The sequence below is a fragment of the Cyprinodon tularosa genome, unplaced genomic scaffold (genome assembly GCF_016077235.1).
Source record: "Cyprinodon tularosa strain WSP-4 unplaced genomic scaffold, ASM1607723v1 ctg217, whole genome shotgun sequence".
Taxonomy (NCBI): Eukaryota; Metazoa; Chordata; class Actinopteri; order Cyprinodontiformes; family Cyprinodontidae; genus Cyprinodon; species Cyprinodon tularosa.
The window spans coordinates 1,239,667-1,260,365 of record NW_024038809.1 but is presented as its reverse complement, the minus strand read 5'-3'; positions in this window follow the sequence as shown (position 1 = coordinate 1,260,365).

Here is a 20,699-nt window from a genome sequence, read left to right as displayed (position 1 = left end):
TGTACCCAACTTCTGATGGCTACTTTCAGCAGGATAATGCGCCATGTCATAAAGCTGGAATCATCTCAGACTGGTTTCTTGAACATGACAATGAGTTCACTGTACTCAAATGACCTCCACAGTCACCAGATCTCAATCCAATAGAGCATCTTTGGGATGTGGTGGAACGGGAGATTCGCATCATGGATGTGCAGCCGACAAATCTGCGGCAACTGTGTGATGCCATCATGTCAATATGGACCAAACTCCCTGAGGAATGCTTCCAGCACCTTGTTGAATCTATGCCACCAAGAATTGAGGCAGTTCTGAAGGCAAAAGGGGATCCAACCCGTTACTAGCATGGGGTACCTAATAAAGTGGCCGGTGAGTGTATATTGTCTTCTGCTGGAGGTTTCTTCCTGTTAAAAGGGAGTTTTTCCCTCCACTGCCGCTTCATGCATACTTGGTGTGTATGTAAGCTCTATCTCCCTGGCCTTAATTTGGACAGTGGTACTGGCCATGTTGATTTGAGAAATCGGACCAAAACTGTGGATTTTAACATGGATTTGGCAGTTCTATTTTCAAATAGAAATTGGTTGGTTTTGACATCTTTAAGTTTATTAAATGAAATCATCCAAAAACTATTTTTGTATTTACTCTTATTTGTGTGAAATCAAAATGTATTTAAAAACATGAAATGAGATCAGATGAAACCACTGAGCTGAGAAGCAACAAATAGAGAAGGAGGGAACCACAGACTGACCCATTCTAGAAATAAAAGACCAGTTCACAAACAGAACACAAGTTGACCAAAGCAAGAACCAAACACAGCAGACTTTTCAACTGAAAGTAGAAAAGCTTGAAATGAAAACAGAAGTAGAGGAACCACAGATTAAAAAGAGCCTGATTATTCAAAATGAAACAGGAAGCTAATAATATAAGCCAACTTTTCTTTAAAGAAATTATTGTACAACAGATGGCATAAGTATGGAAAAAAGCAATTACCTAAGAAATCTACTGTATAATGGTTCTTCCCCTATTGCTTTGCAATGTTATGGATTATATTTGATGTCAATCTATCCATCCACCCACTGTCTGTAGCAGACAGCAAACAGGAGAGGGGTATTTCCCTATCTCTACCTGATAAATCCATCCAACAGCCTGGGTTTTGATAAAAGTAGAACAGTGTTGAATGAAACCTGTTGCTTTTTGGGTGCCTTTTTGATCGTGTTCATAGAACTCAACCTTTCTTCCTAGACCTTTCTTTGCTAATCCCACATGCTTGTTGCCACTAATACCTCAGTGGAATGTGAATCATTTGCCAACCTAAAACTAAGCCAACCACATAAAAGGAGATGAGCGAATGTTTCAGGTTAATACAGACATTTTATCCAAAGACGAGGGGAATCCCCACGTATTTCCTGCCAGATCTCTCTTTCTCAGTTTCACTCATAATTTGTTGTCTCTGTTCTCAGTTTCACTCATAATTTGTTCTCTGCTTTTTCTTTTCACTGTAGTTTTACCTTGTATGCTCCCATTTGACTGTGACTCCCTAGAGAAATATCAGCTGGGATTATTTTTTAAGTGTAGTCCTGTTTCTCTTAAGCCACATTCACACTGAAAAAAGAGGGTTTACACATGTTTTTCAAACATGGGTCATCGTGCAAACAATTTACATTTGGCTCCCTTCTCATTGGGTGGCTCTTCGCTGGTATCTGTGTGGCCTCTTTACCCCCATGGCTACGTGTCTAGTGACACCATCTATTTGGGTTAGCATTGATGATTTCACCAGTGTGACAGAAATCAGGAAAGTAAACAATTGAGATCAACATGAAAGGAAGCCACAGTGTAGTCAGTGTTCTTTATTGTTTCACTCTATCATCGGTCTGAATCCCCCTCACCAGAGCTGCTCCATGTTTGTGGAATGCAAAGAGAGTTGTTTCTGCTTGTTAGATCAGAATCGACTGGCACGGTGTGTTGACGTCCGTATGTTGTGTTTAATGGTATCAGGTAATTTAGCGGGTCAACTCGTCTCTGGTGTTCTCACAGCATGCTGATCAGAGGTGAGGCGATTTTAAAACCGGTTGCTTGCCGAGCCGTTTGACCCAGGTAGACATGAAAGAAAGGTACATTTTATTATTTGTATAATTAACTTATCTGAATTATAAGGCTCAATAATAATGATTAAATTCCCATCTACTTTATGAGCCAAAAAAAAAAAAAACAATATATATATATATATAAGGGGTGGAACGGTTCACAAAATCCACGGTTCGGTTCGGTTCACGGTTTCGTGGTCACGGTTTTCGGTTCAGTTCAGTATATGTTGATTGTTACCTCGAAATCCCATAAAAATTTATGAAATTAATAAAAAAAAAACAAAGAATTAATGAATTGTAATTATTTTTAATGATCCGCGGAAACCCTTGATCAATTTCGCATGTTTTGCTGCTTTGAGTCTAATCATCTCACGCATGCTCTCTACGATCTCCGTCTGTTAGCATAAACAAAACGTGTTGCACAATTCTTGCACACTGTTGCACTTTTATCCACAACTTTCTTCCCGCCGTCATCGTAGGTCACTCTAAATGCAAAGTGGTCCCATACAGCAGACCTATAAAGTGCTGCTGGCGCGTCTTCCAACTCCTGTTCTTTCCCACTCGCCATACCCACACAATTCTCCACAACAACTGATTTTTTTCTGCTACACCCGGCTACGCTGCTTCGCTTCTTCTTGTTTACTACTGGTGGTTGGCTTTGATCGCATTACCGCCACCTTCTGCTCTGGATTGTAAACGCTTCGCCTATGAGAAAAAGGAGCAGGGCATGAACCGAACGCAACACACGCGAACCGAACCGAGACAGTCGAACCGAACGGTTCGGACGGTTTTCATAAACTGTTCCATCCCTGATATATATATATATATATATATATATATATATATATATATATATATATATATATATATATATATATATATATATATATATATATGCATACATTAGTGGTTGGCCGTTATCAGTGTTAACGTGCTGCGTTAATTACAAACTTTTCTTTATTAAACTCTATTGATCTCCTAATAGATAAATTTACTCCTGCATCTTTAGCCATCCCCTTGGGGAGCAGTGGGCTGCCGCTGTGGGGTCCCTTGGGAGCAAACAGGGTCTTACTCAGGAACCCACATTGCAGGATGTGGAGATCGAACCACATGCCTGGCTCCCTGCTCACAACAAAAACTGTTTTTTTTTTTTCCTTTCCCAGTTCCACATTTTAACATGAAACTGGAAAGAAGAGCCTTGAACAATATTTGCATTGTTCGGCTAAAAATAGTTTTTTTACAATACCTAAAACGAGAATTGAATCTCCGCACCTGATCTCTGGAAAAACCAGGAATTGAAAACAAGTGTTCCCTTGTGATTAAAATATTTTCTGTCCCCAAACACACACGAGTTTTAAAGAGCACAATGTGATGCTTCTGGAAATAAAAGGAAAGACCAAAATTGTGCAACTGGTTGTGTTGCATAATAAGGTTACAGAGCTTTTATGTTGGAGCTCCATTCACTACTTGTTTGGACAGGGCCTCCAGACTGTTACAGATGAATAGTAAAGTCAGAGGCGGGGTGCTTTCTGTTGTTTCTGTTGAGGTGCAATAGACCAGGTAATAGGAAGCTGTAAATCAGTGGTTTCCTGTCTCAGTCTGAAGTAAATACCACAGGGCTTTTGCATTTAGTTAGTTCCTGTGCAACCTGAACTCATTTTCCCCATGAGGAGGAGAATACGTCACTGCTTGACCCAGAACTTTATCACACTTTTTTTTTTTACATGAATTAAAGGTACAAAATCCCATATTGTAATCAGATTTTTATTTTATTTTACCACAGTAAAATAAATGCTGATAGTTTGACAGTTGGCTTTAAAACAGAAACGGGGCAATTCTTATTCTTATTCTTACATGTCCCACTAAATAGCTGTATATGGAAGTAAATATGTGCCATCAGAATTTGAATAAAAAATACCTCTGAAATTTGAATGTTGTATATTAGTGCTTACTTTTTCAGTATTAAAATAAATTCAGAATATATTTTTAACCTAAAAAAAATTCAATGTCATTATTTGTACATTAAAAAAAAAATTCAGTGTAATTTTTTTTACCTAGGTGATACTGGTACTTCTTCAATATGACGGTTGTGTCACGTGATTAGGTGGATGTTGGAATCGGACATCCATTGCTAATGTCTGTGACCTGAAGTAACCTTGGCCATTTTTACAGCGAATTTTTAGACGCTGAATTTGAGACAGTGAATTTGAGCAAGTTGAATTGGAGGACAACGAAAATATTGCATTTGAATTTTGAAAAGTTTAATTTTTTATATGCTGAATTTTTTAACACTGAAAATTTAAACTGTGAAAAATATGTATATTGAAAATTTTATCACTTTGAAATAGGAATGTGAATTTTTTTAATAACTGAAAATTGCAACCGTGTAAAAAAAAATACACTGAATTTTTTTTTTAATGTACAAATAATGACATTGAATTTTTTTTAGGTTAAAAATATATTCTGAATTCATTTTAATACTGAAAAAGTAAGCACTAATATACAACATTCAAATTTCAGAGGTATTTTTTATTCAAATTCTGATGGCACATATTTACTTCCATAGCTGTATAGATTATTACATCCAGCACAGACTGATGGTAAAAAAAAAGGCCTAAAGAATTAAAGTTCCCTTCTATATTATTGATTTATTATGCAACTTCTATTTTCTTCTGTGATTCCAATTAGATATATATATAAAAAAAGTCAAATCCAATTATAATATCCCAAGCCAAAGTTGGGAGCATTAAACTATAAATGCAGGTTATTAGATCTTTGGTTCTGTGACCTGGTTTTTAACCCCCATTTTAAGAAAGTAATGAATCCTCATGGTTGATGCATCGCTCCTCTGTTCTCATTCCAATCTACTCTTGATAAGTGAAATATAAATTTCTATATTAGTATGTTCAACTATACTTCATAGCCAATATACCAAAACCATTACAGTGTCCCTAATTCCAGCATCTGCTTTTAGCAACGATTATCTTTATATCTTCAGATTTTCAAAGTTGTTTCTAAAGTTGTCAGACTGTAATGGTTTTTCAAATAGAAATGTCCAAGGAAATTAAAATGTAAAATTCACATTGTTACACAAAAGTGGAGATAGATACCAATTCAGAAATCACAGGCCTGTTTGGTTACTTCCTCAGTTTTCCAAGATTATTTGTCAGGATTAGTGGACATTTGCTGAAGACCCAAAAGCAGGGCTGAAGAAGCAAAGATGATTTCTTGAAAAATGTAATGAAGAAGTAAAAATACAGAAGCCATAATCGAGAACAGATTGACAAGAAACTAGGAAGGAATAAACCAAATGAATGAAAAGAATCCAACAAACAGTAACTGCAGAGAGGAGTATATATGAAAAACAGAACATTGGCTCTGTTCGAAAACCTAGGACGGGTCCTCCAAGGACGCGGTCTACCTAGACTGGATCCTTCGAAGTCCTTGAAAATAAGGAGACCGGAAGAGTTTTGGCTGTAAATCCGACCAGGTCTACCCTTCGGCGGGTTTTACCGCCGTATGCTCTGTTGCTTAGCAACCGTAAACGTTGACACACAAAGCAGGAAAAGAATGAATACCGAAGTTTTCAAAACTGTTTATTTATTTCTTTTTTATTGTGAAGTGAACAAAGACTACACTCACAAGAATCCAGAATGGAATAAATGTTCCAACCACCGGGAGCAGGAACAAATCAAATCAAATGTAATGATAGAAACCTTAGTCAGTTAAATAAAATAATAATCAAGTAATTTCGTTGCACCCCTGTGGAGCAATGACAATAAAGAATTCTGATTCTGAAAATGCTGCTGTCATTTTGCACATCTCTGATGCTGCTGCTATTTTCAAATATCCATTACTGTTAAAAAATGTCCATAGCTGCATATTGGTTATTTATTCCCCAGTTTTATATTGTTAAAACACTTTACAGTATTTTATTGTTTATATTTTAACTCTTCCCTATTATGTTATTCTTATACATTTTATTAAGGTCCACATTTGTGTGACCATTTTCAATAATCTTTCTGCTGCTGTAAATTTTCCCATTGTGGGAAAATAAAGGGATTTTCTATTCTATTCTATAAAAGGGTAGAAATATATAAGTAAATCTAAACAATATATTTATAAACAATATATCTGCAAAATCTCTAATATTCAACAACAAAAAATACGAAGTTAAGCATATTGTGCAAAATAGTAATAAAAAGATAAAAATCCTATCAGATTTATAGTCCCCACCCTGCAGATATATTAGAATCTGTCCTTAAATTTCAGCCAAACTCATTTACACAGTAACAGATAAAAACCTTTAGATAAACCAAACATTACCGCCACATATCTGACTCATTAACCATTAAAACAACTATTTTCATTCATTTCAGACGGAACTATTAAATGACTTGTATTATATTAAACTGAACTTCCAATTTTCACCACTGTTCGGCGCCAAGTAACCTTTCCTCTGATCACAGCTTGCTTGGTCTCGCAATGAATCCTGGGATATCCAAGGATACCGAGGATACATCAGACCCGTCCTTCAAATCGGGCAAAAAGGAGGACGCATTTTAAGGCCGCATAACGAGGACTCTTGGAATCCGACCAGACCTCGGCGCCGCGCTATGACGTAATCGGCCTTCGAATCCGGTCTTCTAAGGATGCGTCCTGGGTTTTCGAACAGAGCCATTGAATTGAGTAATAACTGATTGGGAGCAGGTGTGGAAAGGGGGATCTAGAAGGGAGCTAGGTGAAAGGAGACTGGCACAAGGGAGCAACAAAGAGTAAACAAGAACTACATAACTGCTTAAAGAAAACCAGAAAACAACTTAAATCACACAAAATCTAAATTAAACAAATAACCTAGAAAACACAGAATGAGATTAATCAAAGTGTAACTGAAAATCTCAAAAGAAAACGTAAACAGAACCAAATAGTCCATAAAAGGGCAGAATTATGACATTATTAGCAGGTTGGAGATATTAACTGATAAACACAAGCTAGTTTCTGAAAGTCAGTATTGGTTTACAGAGATCCACAGCTTTGGCACTCCTGGCATCAATAGATAAAAACATATATAAAGAAAAGAAGTTTGCATTTAATCTAAAAAAAAAAAAAAGCATTTGAGAAAATAGCTCAAATGAATGATTATCAGTCGCCTTGCCGGCGTGGTTCATCCATCCAACACTGGACTCAGTGTCAGGAGTGATACTGATAATATTTAAACTCCTACATGAACGACACATGTAAGCTTTCAAAAGTATTCAAGGTGTTTTTTTTTGCAGATGATTTTCCATTCAGGTGAGAGCCATCATATGCTAATGAGTAATATCACATTAGAGATGAATAAATACAATTAAAAAAAGGAAAAATAGATGTGAAAGTCTCAATAGGTGGAGTAGAATAGGTGGAAATAAACTAAAAAGAACTAAACATATATTACTAAAATAACTAAATAAATATATTCTTAGGTGTGGTTATTGACAGCTAGATCTGCTGGAAGCTTCACATCAAGCAGACTAAACTACCAAGAAGCATCAGAATTCCTAGAGAAGCAAAACATTTTCTGAATTACAAAGCGTTACACATAATTTAGTGTTGGCTGGTTTTACCATACCTGAGCTACTGTGTTAAAGTCTGAGTTAACAGGAAATCAGTCAAACCGCTGTGCATGCTGCAGAAAACAAAAGAGAGAGAGGGAGGGTATAATCACAGAGATAATCTAAATCTAAATCTCTCAAACAGACATAAAAAATAATATGCATTTCAATAAATGGAGAGAAAGTGTGGAACAAACTCAGAGTTAAATTAAAGCGATGTCTGTCATTAAAGCATGAGACTGTTTAGAAAAAGGCTTAAACTGGTTTTCTTAATGAATATAGGAGATGGCAGAAGGGCAGTAGGGCATAGTATGAGATTGCAGAAGGGCAGTGAATTAATGGCTATCTTAGTTTGGAACGGTTGTGATTCTGTTGGCTAATATTTATATAAATAAAGATGTGCTCAGGCACATGGGAATGTGTATATGTACATGAACTAATTTATGTCCTCTCACTCCTAGGTTAATAGGAATTGGGAATATTGTTGTTAAGGACTATAGAAATGTGCAGGGCCATTGTATGGGGGGCGGGGGCGGTTCTGAGGGCCCTTGACTGAGAGGGGCCCCAAAAGAAGAAAAAAAACATATGTCCCACTAGATATTTCAAATATAAAAAGAAAATCCCGCAGTAAAATAAATTATCTTTGTGTTCTCCCTAAACTTTCAGGATTAAACAACGAAACAAAGCCTAAATATATTGACCATTATTCTCATTCTATGTATACATGAATGAAAAATAAATTCTCAATAAATAATCTCTCCTTTATTTAAATTTATAGTGTAGGAGCTATTCCTCTATTTTTGTTTTATAACTTAGATTATTTAGTTAGTTTGTATTTATTTGGTTATTTGTTGCATTTTTGTTTGAAAGTAGTTGCTTAGAATACAATTTTTCTTAGTAAATTGTTTAATTAGTTAATTGATTTTGTTTGGGTGTCTGGTGTATAAATACATGGACTCCAGGTAGCTCAGGTGAAAAGTGGGTGGGCTTATGGTTTTTTACCAGTCTTCTAGCTGCAGTCTACCAGGCCTTTCAGAAGGCAAGTCACTCAGCCTTAATCAGGTGAAGTGAGCACAAAGGCAGAAACCAGGCCAGGAGATGTGGCAAGTAGTCTTTTTGAGTTTGTATCATGTTTATTTTTCCTGAAGAAACCTTGAATAAACTCACCAAACTGCATTTTTTAAGTATTTTGAGAATTTTTTGTACTGCGTAAAACCAGAAACCCACTATTCCTCAAGTGACTATTTGATTTACATATATTTTTTGCTTTTCCAATTTTAAGTTTTTTCATAGACAACTAGTCACTACATATAGCAAAACAAAATAGAAATATATTTTCAAAATCCAAAACCTATTTTCCTTTCATATGTACATAGCTAAATCTATTTTTTTTTTGTTCTAAATAAGCTGTGGTGATACATTTTAATGTAAAGTTTAAAGTTAATGTATATTTAACTTTTTTGTGAGAGGATTATTCTAATTTGTTGAAATTTTACAGTAAAAACAACATTAAAATTGTAAATGATGCTCTTCAGTCCATCTTTATAGCACTATTTTTTTCCATTGGCCCCAAATTCCTGGGGGAGCCCCGGGACATGTGAAGGGGTATGATTAAATAAGTTTCACTTCTTCATACTCCTGTTCCTTGATTGTAGAGGGTGTTTGCCAATCGATGGCTTTTACTGGGTTTACTGAAGTAAAGCTATTTATTCACAGAACAAAATAAAGCCAAATGAGCTCATCAGACTTTATTGGAAGCAGTTGGGGAACACAGACACCAGTAGGTGGTGGTAGTAGGCGACATTCTCACAATTTAAACGGGATTGTGTTTTTTTTCTGTTAAACTTTATTTAGAAATTCTCAAATAGTACAAAGGAAACATTTTTAAAGTAGAAAAAAGGACAAGACAAACATTAAAGGAATAGTACACCCAAAACATGATTAGCCTTCATTTTCTATTCACCCCCATGCTGAACAACACTCTGGAGTACTTTTTTGATATCTCAAATGCATCTGGAGATCTGGGAGGCTTCTTGCTGTCTGCTGACATTCAAATAATGGAGGTCTATGGCGCCCGAAACAGAAAGGTCCATAAAAGTCCACAAAAAACGTGTCAATATTCCTCCATACTGCTCGTCCAATGTATTCCAAGTGTCCTGAGTGGGTAGCGTCCAGAATTTACTCGAAACGAAGTCCTTTAGAATGTTTTTAGAGCATAAACAGTAGTGTATAGGATTTCCTGAAAGCGCGTTCACGAGTCTACGGAAACCGCGGCAGACCAAACCAGATGAAAGTGCGCATTCAGCGTCTGCTCTGCCAATAATGCAAGCGTAGAAGAAGAAATGTGCTGTTTACCTGTGCAAAGAAAGAAACAACGAAAGAACAATGTCTGAGGACTTCAGTGTTGAGGAAGAGCATGAGTTCTTTGCCGAGCTGAATGTGCACTTTCATCTGGTTTGGTCTGCCGCGGTTTCCGTAGACTTGTGAACGCGCTTTCAGGAAATCCTATACACTACTGTTTATGCTCTAAAAACATTCTAAATGACTTCGTTTCGAGTAAATTATGGACGCTACCCACTCAGGACACTTGGAATACATTGGACGAGCAGTATGGAGGAATATTGACACGTTTTTTGTGGACTTTTATGGACCTTTCTGCCTCGGGCGCCATAGACCTCCATTATTTGAATGTCAGCAGACAGCAAGAAGCCTCCCAGATCTCCAGATGCATTTGAGATATCAAAAAAGTACTCCAGAGTGTTGTTCAGCATGGGGGTGAGTAGAAAATGAAGGCTAATCATGTTTTGGGTGTACTATTCCTTTAAAAACATACAAAGACAAATTAAGGAAAAATATAGGCTACCTCTAAACAGGCTATGACAAAACATTAAAAAACAAGAAACAAAAATCCAAAAGAAAATAAAACGTGACTTACACAAATAAATTAAACGCACTGCAAAATATTCTTTGTTTTCATGGCCTTTTTGATATTTAGGTCAGACACTGAGTCAAGATACAGCTTATCGTCCATATAGAGGTAAAATAAAGTTTCTTGAGCATTACCTTATTCTTGTGGATATGAAACTGGGCAAGAAACAGGATCAGGTTAAAGGGGATTGCTGTTTTTTTACATTGGGTCCTTGATTTTCCGTTATTCCATCATGTTCTACTCACCCATATGAGTTTAGTGTCATTTGGAGCCGTTCTGAAGATATTCCGTTAGGTTATATCCAGGTAACGTCTTCCTATGGGCAACGACTTGAAGGCACAAACTAAACTGTTCTTTTGTATTGGAATATGTGATACCAAACAAAACATTTTTAAATAAAGAAGGAAACCTGGTTTAATATTATTAGATATCAGAGCAGCAATGTCCTTCCAAAGGTTCTGGGAGCATGAATGTTTCCAAAATAGATGAAAGTTAGTTTCTGGATAGAGTTTGCAGAAGGATCAGGAAAAGTCAATATCTGCTTTGGATTCCTGAAGAAGGTGTTGGGTTAGATAAAATGTATGAATTTATTTGAAAGAGACTTCTTTGACTTTATTAGTAAGAAAAAATGAATGTGGAAGAAATCTGATTTTTTCACAATTAAGATTTTATACATACACGTTCCTAAAAGAAACAAGTGAGGATTTACCGGATTTACTCGAAACATAGAGCCAAATTTGGAGTTAAGAATTTTTAGTTGAGATGAGTTTAGAATTTCAACATTTCAACTCAATGTTCTGCTGCATTTTGTACCATATTTATTTATTCTGCACTTTATTGAACCTTTGCAGCCCTGCAATAGACTGATGACCTGTCCAGGGTGGACCCCGCCTCTCGCCCATTGACAGCTGGAGATAGAAACCTGCACCCCTCGCCATCCCAGCTGGGATAAAGCGTGATGGATTATGGATGGATGGACTTTTCCATATCAATGCCTTTTGCACCATTACTTTTAAAAGGGTTTCCTTTTCTCCTACACTGTTTACATTTTGATCACTGCTGCATTTTACAAATGCTAATGTTTACTTCCTGTTGTAAGCTGTATGCATTGAAGTCTGGTTTTGCATATGCTCTGTGTATACAAGATGACAACAATGTTAGCTTAACTCTAAGTCAGAGCTTGAGTCTTTAAGGTCAGGAAGACTCTTATGTCTCTTATGGTGACAGGAAGCTTGTACCAAGTGAGAAATTCGTCATGGGGAGCGGCGGCCTATAGGTTAGATCATAGAGCTTGGAATCCTGAGGATGTGAGTTTGAGTCCCACTCCCACAGACTGCCACTCTGAGAAACACCCTTAACCCTCGAATGCTCCCTGCGTGCCCCACTATGGCAGCCCACTGCTCCCCAAGGGGAAGGGTTGAATGCAGAGGTAGATTTCTCCAGAGTGAGATTAATAAAGTTCTATTAATATTATCATAGCTACAAGGATGACTTCTGTTATTTAACAGTTGATTAACTTGGATAATAGCATACACTCATCTGCCACTTAATTAGGTACCCCATGCTAGTAACGGGTTGGACCCCCTTTTGCCTTTAGAACTGCCTCAATTCTTGGTGGCATAGATTCAACAAGGTGCTGGAAGCATTCCTCAGGGAGTTTGGTCCATATTGACATGATGGCATCACACAGTTGCCACAGATTTGTCGGCTGCACATCCATGATGCGAATCTCCCGTTCCACCACATCCCAAAGATGCTCTATTGGATTGAGATCTGGTGACTGTGGAGGCCATTTGAGTACAGTGAACTCATTGTCATGTTCAAGAAACCAGTCTGAGATGATTCCAGCTTTATGACATGGCGCATTATCCTGCTGAAAGTAGCCATCAGAAGTTGGGTACATTGTGGTCATAAAGGGATGGACATGGTCAGCAACAATACTCAGGTAGGCTGTGGCGTTGCAACGATGCTCAATTGGTACCAAGGGGCCCAAAGAGTGCCAAGAAAATATTCCCCACACCATGACACCACCACCACCAGCCTGAACCGTTGATACAAGGCAGGATGGATCCATGCTTTCATGTTGTAGACGCCAAATTCTGACCCTACCATCCGAATGTCGCAGCAGAAATCGAGACTCATCAGACCAGGCAACGTTTTTCCAATCTTCTATTGTCCAATTTCCATGAGCTTGTGCAAATTGTAGCCTCAGTTTCCTGTTCTTAGCTGAAAGGAGTGGCACCCGGTGTGGTCTTCTGCTGCTGTAGCCCATCTGCCTCAAAGTTCCACGTACTGTGCGTTCAGAGATGCTCTTCTGCCCACCTTGGTTGTAACGGGTGGTTATTTGAGTCACTGTTGCCCTTCTATCAGCTCCAACCAGTCTGGCCATTCTCCTCTGACCTCTGGCATCAACAAGGCATTTCCGCCCACAGAACTGCCGCTCACTGGATGTTTTTTCTTTTTCGGACCATTCTCTGTAAACCCTAGAGATGGTTGTGCGTGAAAATCCCAGTAGATCAGCACTTTCTGAAATACTCAGACCAGCCCTTCTGGCACCAACAATCATGCCACGTTCAAAGTCACTCAAATCACCTTTCTTCCCCATACTGATGCTCGGTTTGAACTGCAGGAGATTGTCTTGACCATGTCTACATGCCTAAATGCACTGAGTTGCAACCATGTGATTGGCTGCTTAGAATATATTGGAATTGTTCCATGAAACATTATGTTAATAGATCAGGGACCAAAAAAGTACCTGTTGGTGGAAGTTTAGTGGGAATTTTTGGAATACTATACAGAGCAGAAACTCTAGGTGAGAGTTGACATGTCGGGAAATAAAGTTCCAGGTTGGGTTTAGGCTTTTAAGACTGTTTTTGATCAATTTTATTTCAAAATTATTATTAAAGGAGTCCAAATCTATAACATTTAGGCTTCTAGCTTTATCAGAGGATAAGACAACAGATTTGTGCAAATGATGTGTTTTGTTTTTCCATAAGAAGTTAGAAAACATTTTGTTAGCAGATTTATACATTGAATTATTCACACGCAAATAAAGGGACACATCTCTTTGTAATCAGCTGGGTTGTGTTTTTGTCATAGACATCACAATGCAGTGCATTATAGAAATCAAGTCAAGATTAGTTTAACAACATTTTCAGTTTTGATCATTTAGAGCTTGGAATTTGTCCGATGATGATTTAATGATGGTTTTGTCCCAGCAGAGATACAGAATGAGCAAAATGGCAAATGATGGATGAGCTAAATTAATTTATATGTAAGAGTGTAGAAAACTAAATAAAAAAAGCCAAATAAGAACCTGAATACAGTGAGACAAGAACAAGAAAAAATAAAAAATAAAACAAAAATGATCAGAATAGTAAATTAAAACACAAAACTCACTAAAACTCATGACTAATGTTAAAAAAAAGGGTGTAAATAATTTTAAAAGGTATTTTCACGAAGATTTGATCACTGTGTGTTTTCATTTGGAAAAACAATACTGTGTAATTATTCATCACATTTGAACCAAATAATTAAAACTCTGCTCCAAACAGAGGGGGCGTTTCTCTTTTTACCATGGCTGTAAAGCTGGTTGAAGCTGTTTGCTTCCACCTTGTGGAAACTTTGAGATCAACAACAATAACATCTATGAGTTTTTTTTTTTTTTTTGTCTTTTTGACAGACAGATAAACATACAAATCAATGAAATCCAAGAAGATTATAGATTAGCATCAGTTTTCTGTCACTTATGAGAATGTCAAGGAAACAACACACAAACCAAAATAAAAAGGAATAAAAAAACAACAAAAACGAAAAACCAAACCAAAGACAAACAAAGTGCCTTTGTTGGACCTCTTAGTTAATCAAAAGAGTATCATATATATCACATTTATCCTGTCATGTCTTCTACATCATTCAAAAATACCCCCCAAACCTGATTGAACAGATATTCTCTCCCTCCACTACTGAAGGTTATCCTCTCATTAAGGCCTTTCCAGTCATCATCTCTGTCCATTCCTTAAACAGCAGATATCAGCTGATTTCCAATGCCTCATTATTATCCTACATCCAGTTAAGGCCAAAGCCTCTGTCTTCCAGATAGACTAATGCTCCCTGGTAACACACCCAAAATACATACGCTTCTAGGAGTTTTAATTATCATTGTGTTAAACTAATTTTATATATTAACATTTCTCTCATGATTATTTATAGGCCTACAGAAAGTGGCCTATCAGACTGGCCAGATGTTGTGATATAGAGACAGAACAAGCATGTCTCATTATTATAACAGTCTTAGACTTGATATAATTACCGTATCTACGGAAGAGGATTAGGGCCACTGAAAAAAGAAAAAAAAGTTAAGTGATTTTTACATTTTATTTCAGTTTAGTTCAGTTTACTTTTTACTTTTTTCTCAGAATTTTGACTTTAATCTCAGAATTTTGGATTGTAATGAGATGGGCACCATGAAGGTAGAGATGTGGAGCACTCAGCTTCACTGACAAAGATGTGAGTTGTTTGAAAGGGACAGTGACACACTGGTGGAAAATGACGGAATTAGGCAACTCTTTACGTGCCCGAGGGGTCCCCTCATTAATGGAGGAGCAGAAGGTCATTAAAAAAGGAGAGCTAGTCTCTAAAACAGACATGGCTATGGCTTCATGCTAACATGTTTGTTAGCTGTCAGAATTCGGAGATTAAAGTCAGAATTCTGAGATTAAAGTCAGAATTCTGACTCTTTTCCCCATAATAAATTGAAATAAAATTTAAAAATCAGTTTCAATTCAATTCAATTCAGTTTATTTATATAGCGCCAAATTCACAACACATGTCATCTCAAGGCACTTTACAGTTCAACCAGATCATACAGTCAAATTGATACAAAGTTTTCTATCTAAGGAAAACCAGTTGATTGCATTGACTCATTGACTCAAATACAATCCCCCACACTAAGCATGCTTGTAGCGACAGTGGAGAGGAAAAACTCCCTTTTAACAGGAAGAAACCTCCAGCAGAACCAGGCTCAGTGTGAGCGGCCATCTGCCGAGGCCGACTGGGGTTCAAGGAGACAGAAGCAGAGATACAAAAAGCAGCTGTAAAAGGCGGCCCCGTCCAGGTAACACACAGCCAGGCAGACGAGCTCCAAGGCAGCTCCCATGCAAGAGGACGAAGAGAGCACATCCACTCAGTCACGGTCAGAGAAACAGGACCACACTGGAAAACAGGCCGATCTCCAACATCTATTAACAAGGGTGTTGATAGAAGCAGCACAGCTGATGTTTCTTTCCAGGATGACGTCACAGCCAAACAGGAACAGACGAGGCAAAGCTACTCTGAGGAAAAGCAGAGAGAGCAGAAGGTTAGAGATTGAACTAACAGATTCTGCAGAATAGGAGAACAGAGAGAGAATGAAGCAGAATGATGAAATGGGGGTCCCTATGTCCTCCAGCAGTCTAAGCCTATAGCAGCATAACTATAGAGATAGCTCAGGATAACCTGAGCCACCCTAACTATAAGCTTTATCAAAAATGAAAGTTTTAAGCCTAGCCTTAAAAGTAGACAGGGTGTCTGCCTCACGGACTAAAACTGGTAGTTGGTTCCACAGGAGAGGAGCCTGATAACTAAAAGATCTGCCTCCCATTCTACTTTTAGAAATTCTAGGAACCACTAGTAAACCTGCAGATTGAGAGCGAAGTGCTCTGTTAGGAACATAAGGAACAATCAGATCTCTGATATAAGATGGAGCTTGGCCATTTAAGGCTTTATATGTGAGAAGGAGGATTTTAAATTCTATTCTTGATTTAACAGGAAGCCAATGAAGAGAAGCCAGGATAGGAGAGATATGATCTCTCTTTTTCATTTTCATTAGAACTCTGGCTGCAGCATTTTGGATCAGCTGAAGGCTTTTAACTACAGTTTGTGGACTTCCTGATAGTAAAGAATTACAATAGTCCAGCCTTGAAGTAACAAATGCATGGACTAGTTTCTCAGCATCACCCCTGGACAGGATATTTCTAATTTTTGCAATGTTCCTCAGATGAAAGAAGGAAATTCTAGAAACCTCTTTGATATGGGATTTAAATGACAGGTCCTGATCAAAAATAACACCAAGATTTTTTACTTTATTATCTGAAATCAGTTTAATCCCATCCAAATGAAGTGACTGGCTAATCAGTTTCTTTTTCAGAGACTCTGGTCCAAAGACTATAACTTCTGTTTTGTCTGCATTCAGAAGCAGAAAATTAAGAGTCATCCAGGTTTTTATGTCTTCAAGACATGCCTGTAATCTATGTAATGGGTTAGCTTCATCTGGATTTATAGACAGATATAGCTGGGTATCATCAGCATAACAGTGGAAATTAATCCCATGCTGTCTAATAATTCTACCAATTGGGAGCATGTATAAAGTAAAGAGAATTGGTCCTAGCACTGATCCCTGTGGTACTCCACAGGTAACCTTTGAGCGTGTTGAAGATCTATCATTAACATGAACAAACTGAATTCGATCAGATAGATAAGATTTAAACCAGTCTAGTGCTGTTCCTTTAATTCCAACAAAATATTCAAGTCTTTCTAAAAGAATATTATGGTCAACTGTATCAAATGCAGCACTAAGATCCAACAGGACGAGCACAGATACAAGTCCATTATCTGAGGCCATGAGAATATCATTAGTGACTTTCACCAGAGCTGTTTCAGTGCTATGATGAGCTCTAAAGCCAGACTGAAACTCTTCAAAAAGTTCATTATGGTGGAAGTGATCGCAAACTTGTTTGGCAACTACTTTCTCAAGAATTTTGGATAAGAAAGGAAGATTGGATATAGGTCTATAATTGACCAAGTCATCTGGGTCAAGAGACGGTTTCTTAAGCAGAGGTTTAATTACAGCAATCTTAAAAGCTTTAGGTACATATCCCTGTAACAGAGATAGATTAATCACATCTAAAATGGAGGAGGAGATCAAAGGGAATACCTCCTTAAATAACCTGGTTGGAACTGGATCTAACATACAAGTTGAAGGCTTAGATGAAGACAATAATTTTGCTAATTCAGAGAGTTCAACTGGATCAAAGCAGTCTAAACCCGGTTCAGATTCCATGACTACCTCAGGTACAATCGCGGATAGAGGAGTGCTTATGATCTTATTTTTAATAAGATCAATCTTATTTATAAAGAATCCCATAAAATCATTGCTGCTAAGAGCAGGTGGAATGGACGGTTCAACAGAGCTATGGCTCTGGGTGAGTTTGGCAACTGTATTAAAAAGAAATCTAGGATTATTCTTATTCTCCTCTATTAATGAGGAGAAGTATGCTGCTCTTGCTTTACAAAGGGTCCTCTTATACAGCAGTAAACCATTTTTCCAGACTAGGAAGGACTCTCGCAGGCCTGTGGAGCGATATTTTCTCTCCAGTTTCCTAGCATTTTGCTTCAAAGTACGCAGCTCTGCATTAAACCAAGGAGCAAGCTTTCTATTTTTAACGGTTTTCATTTTCAAAGGAGCTGCGTTGTCTAAGGCAATACGCAGAGAACTAGCAACCCCCTAAACAAAATCATCAACCTGTGAAGGGGAATAAGCTAAGCTTTTGCACTCTGCAGCACTGCTCAGTGACACAGAGCAGAGAGAAAGTGAAGCAGATTCTTTAAAATGTATAACTGCACTATCTGATAAAGATCTACTAAAATTGAACCTTCTTTTGGGGGAGGAGAACTCTGTTAAAGTAATCCTGAAGGTTATTAGAAAGTGGTCAGAGAGGACAGGGTTGTGAGGAAATACTGTTATTTCTTCACATTCTATGCCGTATGTCAGCACAAGATCCAAAGTATGAAGATGAGAATACGTGGGACTATTCACATTTTGAACAAAGCCAATAGTGTCTAAGATAGCATTAAAGGCTGCTCTTAAGCTATCGCCTTCAATGTCAGCATGGATGTTAAAATCTCCCACTATGATGACCCTGTCAGTATTTAATACCAAATCAGAAAGGAACTCTGAAAACTCATCTAAAAATTCAGAGTAAGGACCTGGTGGACGATACAAAGTTACAAAAAGAAGAGGTTTTCTTGCCTTGAAATTTGGATCAGGGAAATTAAGGGTTAAATGTTCAAAAGAGTTGTAGGAATTAATTGTTTTGGGAGTAATCAGTAAGTCAGACTCGAAGATTGTTGCTACTCCTCCTCCTCGCCCAGAACTTCTGGGGATGTGAAAATTTAAATAGCTTGAAGGAGTTGCCTCATTTATGCTCACATAATCCTCTTGCTGCAGCCAGGTTTCTGTAAGGCAAAACAAGTCAATGTGATTATCACAAATCAAGTCATTAACTAGTAGACTTTTAGAGGAAAGCGATCTTATGTTAAACAGACCGCATTGGAGTTATTTTGATTTTAATTAGATTATCATGATTTACTCCTTTGGGAATCTTTGCTAATTTATTAGATTTTGGTCGTGGGTAAGACACTGTCTGGATGGAGTAAAGAGTGGGTAACAGTAGAGAAGCTGCAGAGATGTGTGTTAAACTACAACTCTGCTTCCTGGTCTGCACCCTGGGTGGTCAGGGTTTTGGAGGACTAATAAATGTGGCCAGATTCCTAGAAAGAAGAGCTGCACCATCCAAAGTGGGATGGATGCCGTCTCTCCGAATCAGACCAGGCTTTCCCCAAAAGGATTGCCAATTATTAATATAGACCACGTTGTTTTCAGGGCACCACCTAGACAACCAGCGGTTGAATGACGACATGCGGCTAAACATGTCATCACTGGTCAGATCACCACCAGCGTGAATAACAATCTTACTGTATTTAACCTTATCCTTAGCCAGTAGTTTCAGGTAGGATTTGATGTCGCCCGTTCTGGCCCCCGGCAAACATTTGACTATGGTCCCTGGTGTCTCTAATGCCACGTTTCTGACTATGGAGCTGCCAATCACCAGAGTGGGCTTCTCAGTGGGTGTGTCACTGAGTGGGGAAAACCGGTTAGAAACGTGAACGGGTTGGTGGTGACCAGTGGGCAGAGATCCACGACTACGCTTTCTGCGTACAGTTACCCAATCGCCTGGCTGCTCAGGCACTTTTGGAGGACAGCTACGTGGGGGGCCTACTTCAACAGCCTGAAGCCTGGATTCTAACTCTGACACCCTCGCCTCCAAAGCTACAAAAATACTACACTTATTACACATCCCATTATCACTAAAGGAGGCAGAGGAATAACTGAACATCTGACACAGAGAGCAGGAGAGAGGAGAGGAAGAAGGAAGAGTTGGAAAAGAGTCAAGGGAGGGAGAGAGAGAAGCCATAGCAATGCTAAGCTAGCGCTAGCCTAGGCTAGCTACTTCTTGCTATCAGAAATAAAACCGTGTGAAACTGACAAGTGCTCAGTAGAAAAGTGCAGCAGAAGGTGCTATGTTTTAAAGTAGTCAGTTAGAGTTACTTAGATACAGAGATATCACAGAGAAAATAACTTAACTTCAGATGGAGATCCTCTGAACAGCTGCACACTCAGTTGCACACTCAGTTAATCCAAACAGGAAGTGAACAGGTCCAAACAGCTCCTTTGAGCAGTTTACTTTTTTTTTTTTCAGTGGCCCTAATCCTCTTCCTTAAGTGTCAGATTATTTTGAGGGATTAAATCTACACTCACCGGCCACTTTATTAGGTACCCCATGCTAGTAACAGGTTGGACCCCTTTTGCCTTCAGAACTGCCTCAATTCTTGGTGGCATAGATTCAACAAGGTGCTGGAAGCATTCCTCAGGGAGTTTGGTCCATATTGACATGATGGCATCACACAGTTGCCGCAGATTTGTCGGCTGCACATCCATGATACGAATCTCCCGTTCCACCACATCCCAAAGATGCTCTATTGGATTGAGATCTGGTGACTGTGGAGGCCATTTGAGTACAGTGAACTCATTGTCATGTTCAAGAAACCAGTCTGAGATGATTCCAGCTTTATGACATGGCGCATTATCCTGCTGAAAGTAGCCATCAGAAGTTGGGTACATTGTGGTCATAAAGGGATGGACATGGTCAGCAACAATACTCAGGTAGGCTGTGGCGTTGCAACGATGCTCAATTGGTACCAAGGGGCCCAAAGAGTGCCAAG